We start from the raw sequence: 12,917 nt of genomic DNA, 5'->3' as shown, positions 1-12,917 counted from the left end.
GACGCTAATAATCTCATATAAACATAAAATACTATAACTTACCTAATTAATGACACAACAAATAAAAAATTATTATTTATATTAATTTTATGGATATCTTACACATAAACATTACTTTTTTACAAAGGCTAATAATAATATTTTTTTCTTCAAAAAAAAAAAAAAAACTATTAGCAATTTTATTGATATCTTATTTAAGCAAGTCTCTGACTTATGTCATTTTATAAAAATAAGTCAATTTGATAAAAAAAATTAAATAGAACAGATTTATAACCAAATTCTATTAAGAATATTTATGTAATTTTACATTTTAAATATTTTATTAAAATAAATTACCAATTTTTTATTAGCCTTATAACTAATAAGTAATATACCTGAATATCACCATTTTTTGCTCTATTAATAAATTAATTTCTACTAATAAGTTAGCTAGCAATTTTTTAATTAAAAGAAAAGAGAAAAAAAAAAGAAAAAGAGTTAGCTAGGCACGAAGGTGAAAGAGAAAAGAAGGAAGGAAACAAAGTTTGCAGAAAAAGATGTGTGGGTCACAGAAAGAGAAAGAGAGTGAAGGGAATGGGAATGGCCGAATGGAAATGGCAGTTTCATTCTGCTTTTCAAAGTTTTACTTTTACTCTTTTGTTAACATCCCATTATGTGTTACTCATCCTATAAACTATAAGGTTCTTATTGCTTCCATCACTCCACATTTACACAATAATAATAATAATAATAATAATAATAATAGTACTACCTTTCCAATATTAATATTTTATACACATATTAACACCTTATTTTATATTCCTATACATTTTTCGTATAGAAAATTTTTAAACATTCTTAAAATATTAATATAATTTTAATTGTTAATGTCAATTAATAAATAATGTATATTTTTTATAATTAAAATTAATAATTAAAATTGCTAATACATATATATTTTAAAAATATTTAAAATTTTTCCTATCCTATAATATAATCATCATAACAAAGTTTATCTCTTCTTCTAAATAATCACATAATATAATTATATATAAAGTTTAAATTAATTTCACATAAACCCTATATATAGTCAAATTAACAAAAGTGTAGCCCTAACTATTTTAACTAGAAGTGATATAAATATAAATATATATAATTAAAAATTTAATTTTGATATATTTTTATGAAAAATTTTGGCTAATTATGACTGAAAATTTTTTGTTACCAAACTTTTTTCCATCACAATATATAATGTGAGTGAGAATGCCAAATTCAAAATAAACGGCATTTATAATTAAAATCTTATCGTAACGGATAAAGTTAAAAGGGATTCTACCTGTATTGAAAGAAAACCTAATAAATTAATACATGGAGAGATCATTTTTATTTTCTTACAAAATCTTAAGAGTGATAAAAAATACGAAAATTTAAAAAAATAAAAACTCTAATCAAAAGTGAACTGGTTATAAAATCTATTGCACAGAAACAATCTTAAAAATCGAATCCAAGATATGATGCTTAAATAACTCAAACAAAACCACTTGTGCCCGCTTGGACATTGTAACTAAGCTAGTTGTACTTTGGAGGACTTGGAACTTGGAAGAGTCAACAATTGTTGCATTGTCCTCAATAACATCTTGTGAGTGGTGACATATTCCTTCTCTCATCACAAGATAAAGGAACCTTCATTATTTTTCCCCATAAGCCAATAGTCAACGGAAAAAAATAAATTGAAAACTAATTATAAATAGGGGTATGGTCCCAAGAGCATTCCCTATTTAATAGGGTGATAAAAGAAAAAGAATGGTCCCAAGAGTATTTTCTGTTTAATCTATCATGATTAATGATGAGAATCATTTTTGGGTTAACTTGCACAAAGTGCATACACAAAGAAAAATGCAAACAATACCTAAATTCAGGAATTAGAGTTGGAAATGTAGACAAGACAAGGTATATAACATCATAGATTAGTGGACATAAATTTTTGACAAGTATATCATCATAATCTCCTGATCATGTGCTTGCTTCTGTAATAAAATTAACGTAAATTATATATATACTTTAAATCTAGCTTAAGCTTATGTTAAAATTAAATTATTTATTTATGTTAAAGATATAATAATTTATATGTTATTTTTTATCAACTTAAGTTTTGAAAAAAGTAGTACGACGAAAATTTGTTACATTATTTTCTCCCTGTACATTTTTCATCATGTAATATTCTCTTCTTCATATGATTTTTTATTTTCCTTTTGTGTACATGCTGTATTTTGGAGTATATAAAAGAAAAGTGATTATATCTTAGCTTCTCGTGCTAATTAGTAGTTCATATATACATTATTCCCACTATTGATCATCCATATTTAATTAGTATATGCATGCATATGTGCACATATTTCATCATATTATTTGTCTGTGTCTTATTCATGTAAAATTACGAACTATCAGAGGATACTAGTATAGGCCGAAGTCCTCCCAAAAAATTTCAATAACTTAATATAGATCAAAAAATTTTGTATAATATTCATTTTATAAAAATAGTATTGTATTTATTTTGGTCTTGCTTTGTTGCTTTAATCATAGATTTTTTGGGCGTTAAACTTTTGCATGCACAAGCTAAGGTTGTAATTTAATTTTTCAGAGCTTATCAATTGACGCGATTTTTCTCTCTTGCTAAGATTGCTAAGATTCTCACAAATTTAAACAATAAGCTTTGATTTAATTGCTAATATTCTCTCTCTCTCTCTTTCCACCACCCCAACCCCAATTCTTCATCTTTTATATGCTGTACCTTCTCTTCCTCCATTTTCTCTCCAATTTTCTCCAATTAAAAATGCAAAAGTACAGCATGAGGAATAAAGATAGATTCATGATGGTAAAACATATCGATTAGGTGGGAAATTGAGATTATTGGTTAGTGTTAGTCCAAGATATTGTTCTGTAACCATAACGATTCTAAGTAAAACCCTTCAATAGAAAGCATAACCACATCTTAAAGAGATCAAATAATAGATATGCATGCAAAATCAAATCATGAGTCCTTCTCCGCAAGTGTTAAAGTAATTAATTACATATGGCTTTGAGAGTTGGTAAAAATTAAAGCTGCTGTTATATTGTTATGTGAGAAGTAAAGAAAATCAGACTAGCTATGTATGTATATATATGTACAACAACTTAGACTACCTGATCATCATGTTCTTCATGCAGATATATATATATATATATATATATATACTTAACCAAATTATTTAATTCATGCAGTAATTCATAGACATAAATTAGTATACCGTATATGCATTACGTACAGTACGTAGCAGTAGCACTACTTGAGTGAAATTATGCATACACGATGCATGTGTATTAGGTGCAGCCACAAAATATAAATAAATTAAAAGTATTAAGAAGGCTCAAATTAAGGTGTTTTATAGAGATAGATGGAGGTGGCATGCATAGTAGTAGTATTTATTTTAATTTGGGGATGGGGATTAGGAAGAGTTATGGAATCAGAAATAGAAATGAAAGCTAAGAACATAATTAAGCTTATTAGGTAGCCACTACACAATTAATTCGGGGACCATTCCTTCCAAAAATAGCTTAACATGAGAAACCATGGGAAAATGAACTTTGCATGAAAATAGAAGGGTTGAAAATTATTCAAAAGGATATATATATATATATATATATATATATATATATATATATATATATATATATATATATATATATGCATTGTTGGCATTCCATTGCCACTGTTTCATTGGTTATGTTTTCTTAAATTTTCAGATATAAAAAAGTTGGATCTATCCGCCCTTAAATGACACTGCGATGTGATGGCTGAAATCGGAATGTTTCAGATAATTTATTCATTAATTTGATTTGATCTCGATGTTAGTTTTTTACTTTATATTCCTGCAAATTACTGTTCTAATTAATTAGTGTCAAATTATTTTTGTTCCATTTTATTTAATTGGTTTAAAGTGACAGCAATGCTTTATTATGTTATGAAGTGTTTACTCTTGCAAGTATTCTGTCATATAAAAAGTGAAACACGGTTTGGGAGATACTATTTACATATCAAAATTAGACTATACTTTTTTTTGGAATTAATGAGAAAAAAAGCATAATAATTAATAAGGCTTTCCTTAGCATATGATTATAAAATGTAACTCGAAAGCCTTGTTTGTCAGCATGAAATTTTAAGCTTTCATTTTTCTAAACGCTAACAAATCACTAAAAGGAAATAACAAAATATAGACGCTTGACAAATTTATATTGAAACTATTTTATAAGTGTAGCTTGAGAAATTAATTTCAAAAGTGAAGAACATTCAGGACTATGTTATTTTAAGACTATTGTATAACTATTTGCGATTGAATAAGTAATTCTGTCAATAAATTTACAATACTGCAAAAAATTAATAAAAATTAATGAACTGATTCTACATGTCTGATAGTATCCAACAAAATCACCTATAACTAATTTGGACAAACCAACCAATAACACTGCGTAAATGAAGCACAAGAAGCAACATTCAAAATACTAAATGTGGGTTTGGTTTTGGCCGATTGCGACAAATAAATATGTACCGGCAAGAGAATTTACATAGGAAAAAATATATCTTAGTTCTATGCTCCCACAATGTTTATATACGCTATAAGATCACTATGTATCAAATCAGTGTTAAAGCTAACACCCCTATGTTTATCAGCTTGTTAAGTCCTTCATGTGAAGAAGTGCTGCCACTTAGTTCTCCAGCATTCACATATTGACTTCTTCCAGTGCCAGTATTTGCAGACACATTAACTGACCAACCATCTATGTAAAACAAATTTTAAGGCTGAATAAGCATTACAATAATAACTAACATAGCCCCAAGCAACGAAAAATACAGCTAACTTTATCATGGCATCCTATAATTCTCATTCTTTCCAGAAATTAATTAAAAGAAAAGTTTCAATTAGTTAGCAATAAAGGTTTCATTTGAACTACAACCGCTAACAGATACATTATGCTTAGGCCTTAAGCTATGGCTACAAGACATTGTGGGCTTTAAGAACAAGAAAATTTCTTGGTTGGAATGGAAAACGAACAACTTAGGAGCTTCACGGAAAAATAATGAAAATAAGGGAATACAACTAAATGTCAGCGAAAAAAAATAACAAAAGGCAATAAACTCTGGAATTTAGTTTCTATATAAAGAAAAATAAGGTTCAAGTTCACATAACATCAGCTATCAAGCAAGTATTATTGGATCTGAATGAAACAGATCACTGAAGACAGCAAAAAAAAGGGCACAAATGTCACTTTAAGCTTCTGTGATTTCAGAATTGACATTAAGGGTATGAATAAAAACACATCGGACCCAAACACAAATCATAAAGAAACAAATATGAAAACTCACGAATACACACAAGCAACGTAACTTGAAAAGGAGGAGGAGGAGGATTTTGTTGATGGGGGCACACACACACACACAACATTCACATACAAAGGAACTGGATTTCCTTATATGATACTTCACTATCACATCTAATTATATTATAGGGGAAAGCCATCAAAGCATCATTGAGTTCTGTTCACCATTTTCATCGACGTTCCATAAGTGAGATTTCAAGATATAGATTTAACATATAAAAATTATGGTCTAACAGAGCTAAATAGTTTGGAGCAAAAGGCTACCTTTGTAACCCAGAACAGTTGCACACCTACAGCACCATTGACAAGATCCCTCTTCATCCTAGCGTTCTGCACCAACTGCTTAACACCAATGTAGACTCCTCCTATGGCAACAAAGGTCAATGCATAGTTGCCCATCATCTTGAAAGTTCTTATGAGGCCTGGAAGAGCAACGTTTCTCTCAACACGAGGAACATGATTCCAGGTGGCAACAACAGTACCCAGATGGTGCCAGAAATTAAACCAGTTGTTGCACCCTTAATAGTTTTCATCAATGCAGAGTTGTAGGCAGCATACTCCTTATGAGAATCATGTTTTATTCTCTGACCTCTGAAATCAATAAATGCAGAGGTGAATGCCAATGCTGACCCAGCCTGAATTGCGGTTTTGATGCTCCCTTACAGGAAGAAGTGTTCAAATGAGTGTAATCAATTCAGTATTGGTGAAAAAAAATTCATTGCTCAATTACCTCATCCAACATCACAATTCACAAGCAGCAAATACATTTCACAACTAAAGCAAAATCAAATTACCAGAAATGAAAATCCAGACAGCTACGCACAACAAAATCTAGGGTAAGGGCTTAAGAAGAGAACGAAACCGAACCTCCTTGAACGTGTGAAACTGGGCATCTTGCCAAGGAACCTGGATGATTTTGGCAAAGAAATGCAAGTAAACGACGAGAGCGGTGCCGTGAGCTGCAGCAGATCATAAGGAAGTAAGGAACCAGTCAAAACGATCGGCGCAAGCGAAGAGGCGGGAGAAAGGAACAGCAGCTGGCGACGGCTCAACCTCCTCTGGCTCCTCGATCTCCTCCTCCACCTCAACCTGTTGCGGCGCCGAAGTCTCGGCACCGGGATCAATATACAGAGACGGTGACTCCGGCGGCTCCGAAACCTCGACACCGGAGTGAGAGGCTGTATGTGCGGCGGGGACCAACCGAACAGCTCTCTCGACACCATCACGCCCTCCGATCCCTACTAGAATTGAAACCAGTGACAGATCCACCGTTATTCACAAGGCAAAATTCGATTCGAGAAAACGACGTGGAGGAACTGGGGGGACGATTCGAACAGAGCTTCGTCTTCTTCTTGGCCAGAGACTACACGAACAGAGCTTGAGAGAAAGAAGAGCAGAGTGGAGACGACACGAAGAGAGCTTCGGACAAAGAAGAGCAGAGAGGAGACCGAGTGACCGACTGACGGAGACACTTCTTCTTCTTCTTTGCCCAGACAGGAAGAACACTTTAGATCAAACACTTTTTTTTATTTTTTTATTTTTTATATATGTTTTTATTTTGAATTTTGAATTTTTAAATGGTTTCAGATTTAAAATTACAAAACTAAGGCTAACTAAATTTTTACTAAATTAAAAAAATTAAGATAGTTTTTTGTTCAATATAAAATAAAATATTTAAGTTTTTTTATAAAATTAAATAAAACAATAATTTTTGTTAAAATATAAAAAAAATTAATAAAAGTATTGATATAATATATATTTAAAAATTGGTATTTGTTACGGTACGATAATAAATTCATATATACTGATACTTTTAAAATATAGACAAATAACAATAAGACATGTGGAATTTATTTTTCACATCAACATTTAATTTTTTTTTAAAATATATAGTATATCACAGTTTTTACTAAAATACTCTTTTAATTAAATAAAAATAAAAAATATTTATTTATTTAATTTTATAAAAAGACTTAAACATTCATCCTTTATTTGATTAGACAAAAATATCATTTTAAATTAATCAAATTTTAAAATTCAATTAACCCTAGTTTTATAGTTTCAAATAAGAGTAAACTACCATTTGTACCTACGAAAGTTGAAAACGCTGAGAAATCTACCCATAAAAGAAGAAAACTACCATTTGTATCCATAAAACATGAGTTTCGCACAACAAAAATATCCAAACACTAAAATATTACCTAAAAACCCCAAAATACCCTTATCATCATCTGCATCATCTTTCCCCTCCCCACTAACCACTCCATCATCCTCGTCTACTCATCACCTTACCACCACCACCACCACCACTAACCCCAAATTGCCTCTGTTTCCGTTCTTGCAGCCTCCAATGTCAGTGTCAGTGACCACCCCTCCTTCTCTCCTTCCCTGTCTCGCTCTTGCCGACCAGAGGACCTTCGCACCCACCCCGCCCCTGCTTCGCCGTCGTTAGCAACCCTAGAGCCGCAGTGCCCCCTTCTCCTCTTTTCACCACCGACCACCCTCACCTACCGGAGCTACCTTCTCCTCATCACCGAACCAGTGCCTCTGACGGGCCACCGCGCCAGCCGCCACCACCGCGGTCCCCTTTGCAAACCAAAATCGCGGTGAGCTCTCTCTCTCTCTTTCTGTCTCTTTCACCATTTTTCTTTTCTCCCAGAAAAAGTGAATCCAAATACATGAGGCTTCTGTGTTTGATTGTTCAGATTTGATCCTCTCTCCTCACTCTCTTCTCACCTTGGATCTGTGTTCTTTTTCGCGCTATTTCTGTTAGCTTTCTCCATGACACCCTTTTCAATATTTTGTTCCCTCAAACAGCTTCAGATTCAACTGAAACCAAGATCCAATTTTGACTCTCACCCATCGTCATCCATTTCAAATTCTTCTCTGGGTTGATTTTGATTCCTCCAAAGGTGAAGGTTATGGTGATGAAGGAGTGGCAATGAGGTGGTTTGTGGCAGAGGTGGTTTGTGGCAGAGAAATGAAGGTTAGATCAGAGAGTGTTCATGTGATGCGAAGAGAGAGATGGGGGATGATGGTAGTAGTGGTAATGATAAGGGTATTTTGGGGTTTTTAGATAATTTTTTAGTGTTTGGATATTTTTGTTGTGCGAAACTCATGTTTTATGGATACAAATGGTAATTTTCTTCTTTTATGGGTAGATTTGTTGGCGTTTTTAACTTTCATGGGTACAAATGGTAGTTTACTCTTTCAAATAATTGAAACAACAAAACAAAAACATATTAAAATAACAAAAAAGTCAAAATTATTCTTCATCTATATTAAACATATTAAAAAAACAAAAAATTAAAATTGTTCTTCATCTGAGTTCAGAAACCTTCAGTATTCTTCATCTTCTTCTCTCCTCCTCCTATCCTCTCTCTCTATCTCTTAACCGTTTCCAGAAATCTCCTTCTCTGGAATCCGTCCATCGGAAAGTTCAGAAACTTGCCGTTGTAGGAAGATCAACGCTTCTCCGTCGTTACCTCAGGGTTCGACTCTAGGGTTCATACTTTGGGATCTGATTCGTGGAGAAGGATTCAGCACTTTCCCTCCCCTCTGAAGCACATCAAAACAGCAAAATCCTAGCAATAATTGATTGCATTGAGCTCGGTAGCTAGCTACCCACGGAATTTAAAGAACCTAACACTATGTTTGGTTTAATAGAAAATGGGTGGAAAGAAAATTGATGGAAGGAAAATGGATGAAAAATAATATTTTTCTTTGTTTGGTTATGAAGGAAAATAGGAAGGAAAGAAAATTTTTGTGTGGGTCCCACTAAAAAAATTTTCTTTCCATCACAAGCAAGAAAACAAGAAGAAAAGTGCTATATTTTTGTATTTCCAATACTACCCTTAGTTATATTATTATTAACAAATATTAATATAAATTTAATTTTAATATATTATTATAATAAAATTTTATATTTAAATATTATATGTATTAGATAAATAATTTAAATCAAATATATAAAATTATAATATTTTATAATATTTATAAAATATAATAAAACATGAATAAATAAAAATATTTATACTTTATTTTATGATAAGAGTATTAATATAATTTTATACTATTATAATTTTCTTTCTTCTCACTTTTCTTTCCATCCAAACAAAAGAAAATTGAGTAATTCTCCACATACAAGTGATTTTCCATACAAGTCATACAAGTCATTTATATTCACGCCGTTTCATGTTTTTTTTTGTGCCTCTTTTTCTTCTTCTTCTTTCTCCGTGCTTCCTCTTCCTCTTCCTCTTCCTCTTCCTCTTCTTCTTCTTCTTCTTCTTCTTCTTCTTCTTCTTCTTCTTCTTTCTCCATTCTTCCTCTTCCTCTTCCTTCTTCTTTCTCCGTGTCTCTTTTTTTTCTCTTCCTCCCTCTTTTTTTATTGAATTTTCTTCTCCTCTTTTCGTTTTCTCTTTCTCCTTCATCAAAATCACCAGAAAAAATGAAGAAACATTATTCAAGGTACGTTTCTTGCCTTCTCTTTCTCCTTCTTCTTCTGCTTCTTGCTGCACGTTCTTCTTCCTCTTCCTGTTCTTCTTCTTCAATTACGTGCTTTTCTCTTTGTTTTCTTTCTTCGTTATTCTCGATTTCCATTGTTTTTTGACATCAAGCTCTGAAATCGTTTTTGAAGAAGAAGCAGCAGAAGATGAGGAGGAAAAAGAGAAAGAGTTGTGAATTATGGGTGTATTTCTTAAATCCTTTGGGTGTATTTCTGTAACGAATTTTGGGTGTATTTCTTAAATCCTTTGGTGTATTTTTGTAATCCTTTGAATGTATTTCTGTAATCCTTTGGGTGTATTGATTTCAAGAAGAAATATACTGTCTCTCCTTATATTGGGTGTATTTCTGTAATCCTTTGGGTGTATTTCTGTGATCGTTTGGTTTATTTCTGTAACTGTTTGGGTGTATTTCTGTAATCCTTTGGATGTATTTCTGTAATCGTTTGGGTGTATTTTTGTAATCGTTCGGGTGTATTTCTGAAATTTCATCATCTTCAAAACAATTTCAAAGCTTGATTTCAGAAACCATGAAAATAAAAAAAAAAACAGAAGGAGATCGAAGGCAAAGAGAGAACGCTTTTCCATACAAATCATACAAGTCATTTATATTCATGCCGTTTTCACGTTTCTTCTTCTTCGTAAAAAAGGAAACGAAGATGAAACACGCGAACAGTAACGCGTGTGTTGTTAGGCCCAACTTGTAAGACTTGTAAACAAAAATGACTTGTATGTGTAGCACTCCTCTATTTTTTCTCTATTTTCTTTCCATCTATTTTCTATTCATCCAAACAACACACAAATAACTCAACTTTTCTTTCCATTTTCTTTTTTCTTATTTTCTTTCCTCTTATTTTCTTTCCTTCCATTTTCTTTTCAACATCCAAACAAACCCTAAAGGAGAAGGAAGGCTAAACCACTCAACTGGGCAAACGCTGCATCTTTCTCCTCTATGGAAGTTCTTTGAATGCCCCTTCGCCCTCCATCGCCGAGCCCCGTCCAGCCGTCGTCGTCCAGCGCCTCTCCCTTTCTGGCAGCCACCGCGTCTTCCTCCACTCCTCCCTGCACTCTGCCACTCTCTGTCTGCATCATCAAGAATGGAGCCTCTGACTCAGGTTGGTTCTTGATTTTTTTTGGTCTGATTTTTCACTGCTTCTATTTGTTTTTCTGTTCTGTTCTTGAGTTAATTCTGGTTTGTTCCTAAGTATTGTAGTACTTGATTTTTGGTTTTTGCAATGTCTTTGGATTATTTTAACTAACTGTATATACAAGAATGTGTAGCACTTTGTTGGATAGGGGAGCGTTGTCAATTTTTTAAGTGGTGGTTACTATTGAGATCTGAGAAGGTTGTGGCATTTGGTTGATGTCTTAGTGCCAATAGGTGTCTTGTTATGGTAATATGTTAATAATGGTAATGAATGGTTTTTTAAGGATTAATTTGTGAATAAGGAATGAGGATACGACAAAGTGTTTGAACTTTGTTTTGGATATGCGGTATTAGCACCTAGTACTCATATTCCATAAGATGCTAGGCTAATATGTGTTGGAAATATTATCAATTGTTGGAGGTTGTGGTTTTTATGAATGTCTTGATGATCATCTATTCGCCTTCGGTGAAGAATTAGGGACTGGAATTTCATGTAGTAAACATGTGCATTTTATATAGCTTCATAAACTATTCTGGCTTTTATCGGCACCAAGTGAATTGGCTAAATCATTGGCCAATTTTGTTGCCAGATAATGTCCGAACTTGAAATTCCAATCCATGTACAATTTGGTAAAATCTTATATGGTAAAATCATATTTGTTATATGGTAAAATCGGGGATTAGTAATGGTCGTACGAAGAAACTGTTGGCCACTCCAGAATCTGAACTGAGGCAGCGGTTCAAGGGACTATGACTTTGTGCTTGGCCAAGTGAGTTATTGAGATTTCTGCTACATGCTTCTTGGTATCTAATTATCGTTGACAGTATATGTATATAAGTAATTGGGGCAATGGGATTTTCATGTTCTTACTTTTTGCATGCTTGTGTCTATGCTCATTTGATCCTTGTAGTTGACTCCACTTATTTGTAAAATGGCTTTATTGTTTTACTTATTGAATGTGAACTTGATGAAATATGTGATGAGCAACCTTTATTTTGTTATGAAACAGAATCATTTGACTTCCAAAAATTTTGTATTCTAAAGGCTTCAATGGTCTAGTTTTGAAGTTACAGTAATATTTTGATTTTTATTTTAGCATTGGAGCGTTACTTATTCCTTGATATTATTTTCATGTTGACATTTTGTTTGCATTATCTAAATCCCAAGTAACTGTGTCCTACTTTTAAGATCCTATCCCAATTTATTTTTAGGGGAGTTTAGATGTACCCCTGAATTAACTTATTTGCCAGTTGTGTTATTTTCGATATTGCTGCCTTGAAATGTTGTAAGGCCTTTGTTAATTTCTCTTTAGCTTAATTAAATATATCATCCCATGCTTTTATATATTTCATTAAATTCATTGTATTGGCTAACTTTATATTCATTTTTTCCTTCTAATGGGTAGTTCTCTACGGAAAGATTATACAGTGGAATAGTTCATGGTGTTAAACATGTGCATTTTATATAGCTTCATATGGAAGTATAGTCATTGTTGTCTTAGTCAACACATGGTTCAATGATTAACAGAACAATGTATTTTATTCAATTTGCTTCCAGAGTTGGCATGTTTGGAGAGTCTTGAGATTTCTTGCAGTAAAGTCACTAATTTTGGCATCAGCTTTCTAAAAGGTACTTTCCGTCTCCTTGTATTATTGTGGTGTTTCAGAACAATCAGGATTTTTTATTTTATAGGTTCAACCTAGAATTTTCATCTTCTTCCATGGATTTTTCTTTGTTTTCTGTTTTTATGTGAATATATGGTTATAATTCTGAATGCAGCTATCAACCAATCAGTTTGTCTTTTCCGGGGAAAAATTTCAGTTATATATCCAATCTTCCTTGTGCTTCATTTCTTTGATGTAGACTTCAGTTG

The 12,917-nt window shown here is 32.4% G+C and overlaps 1 protein-coding gene and 1 long non-coding RNA gene across 6 annotated transcripts in view; one reads left to right on the top strand and one right to left on the bottom strand.

The window, feature by feature from the left end:
* LOC148569316 (uncharacterized) overlaps positions 1-12,917 on the top strand; it is a 163,378-nt gene that overhangs the window by 15,844 nt on the left and 134,617 nt on the right. The gene's annotated exons all lie outside the window — the stretch shown is intronic.
* On the bottom strand, positions 4,455-6,908 carry LOC107635021 (uncharacterized). Of its 5 annotated transcripts, none has more exons than XR_015880752.1 (3): positions 6,262-6,908; positions 5,659-6,052; positions 4,455-4,794 (listed from the first exon to the last, which is right to left on the bottom strand). It is a non-coding gene; the product is annotated as an uncharacterized LOC107635021 (long non-coding RNA). The 5 variants fall into 5 exon arrangements; XR_015880754.1 differs by having other exon boundaries at positions 5,659-5,985; XR_015880753.1 differs by lacking the exon at positions 6,262-6,908 and adding an exon at positions 6,189-6,225.

The sequence above is a fragment of the Arachis ipaensis genome, chromosome B4 (assembly GCF_059453495.1).
Source record: "Arachis ipaensis isolate K30076 ecotype BB chromosome B4, ASM5945349v1, whole genome shotgun sequence".
Classification (NCBI taxonomy): Eukaryota; Viridiplantae; Streptophyta; class Magnoliopsida; order Fabales; family Fabaceae; genus Arachis; species Arachis ipaensis.
The sequence above is the reverse complement of the archived record's forward strand: the minus strand, read 5'-3'. Positions and strand labels throughout refer to the sequence as shown.